This window comes from Nannospalax galili, unplaced genomic scaffold (assembly GCF_000622305.1).
Source record: "Nannospalax galili isolate Female #2095 unplaced genomic scaffold, S.galili_v1.0 scaffold329, whole genome shotgun sequence".
NCBI lineage: Eukaryota > Metazoa > Chordata > Mammalia > Rodentia > Spalacidae > Nannospalax > Nannospalax galili.
In genome coordinates this window covers 4395589-4397064 of record NW_008360321.1, presented here as the reverse complement: position 1 = coordinate 4397064, position 1476 = coordinate 4395589, and positions in this window count along the sequence as shown.

Genomic DNA, 1476 nt, shown 5'->3' with positions numbered 1-1476 from the left:
ATTTTTCCTATTTCCCTGTAATAATACCCTTCTCCTATGGTCCCACCTCTCTTGAGCTCCTTCTTTCCCTTTATCCTCAAGGTTCCTTGTAATACCCTCCCTCCCCCTCCCATTTAAATAACCCCGTTTTTATCCATATCTCCCTTAGTAACACCTGTTTCCTACTGTTCTCTATCAAGTTCTTTCATTTCCTTTACCGTCCCCGGTTCCTTTTCATTAATCCTTGTTCTTATAGTTATGTCTACATACATACTCACTTATAAGGATTTGGTGCTAGGATCCACATATGAGGGAGAACATACTTCTGTGTTACTTCACTTAGTATAACAGTTTCTAGTTCTGTCCATTTACCTGGAAATTCATGATTTCATTTTTCTTCACTGCTGAGTAAAACTCCTTCATATAATGAACCACATTTTCATTATACATTCATCAGTTGAGGGACACTGTATTGCTTCCATCTCTCAGCTACTGTGAATAGAGCTGCAACAAACATGGATTTACAAGTATCTCTGCAAAAGGATGAGTTCTTTGGGTATATGCCAAGGAGTGGTATAACTGGATCAAATTTAGATTCACGTTTAGGTTCTTAAGAGTTGTCCACATTGCTTTCCATAGAGGTTGAACAAGTCTGAAATCCCACCAGCAGTGGATGAGTGTTCCCCTTTCCCCACATCCTCTCCAACATTTACTATCATTTGTTCTCTTGATCGTAGGCAGTCTGACTGGGATAAGATGAAATATTAAAGTGGTTTTAATTTGCATTTCTCTAATTACTAGTGATGTTGAGCAGCTTTCAAGATGCTTCTTAGTCATCTTTATTTCTTGTTTTGAGAACTCACTGTTCAGCTCCTTAGTCCATCTTTAATTGGGTTACTTCCTTTTTTAATTCTTTGTTTTTTGAGTTCGTTAAATATTCTGGATGTTAATCTCTGTCAGATGTGTTGCTGGTGAAGATTTTCTCCCATTTTGTGGGTTTTCTCTTCACTTCCTTGGTTACTTCTTTGGATGTACAGAACGTTTTTAGTTTAATGAGTTCCCATTTGTTGATTGTTGACCTTGTTTCCTGAGCAATTGATATCTGGTTTAGAAAATCCTTTCCTACACTTATATCTTGTAGGTTATTGCCAATGTTTTCTTCTAACAGTTTCAGAGTTTTAGGCTTCTATTAAGGTCTTTGATCCATTTGGAGTTGACATTTGTGCAAGGTGAAAGTTAAGGGTTAACTTTCTTTCTTCTAGAGGTGGAGATCGAGGTTTGCCAGCATCATTTGTTGAACATCCTGTCCTTCCTCCAGTGAATGTTCTTGGCCCCTTTGTCAAATATCAGGTGGCTGAAATTGCATGTACTCATATTTGGGTCTTCAATTTTGTTCCATTGATCTATGGGTCTATTTTTGTGCCAGTACCATGTTGTTTATATGAATACAGCTCTGTAACACAGTTTAAAATCTAGTATAATAATCCCCCCAGCATT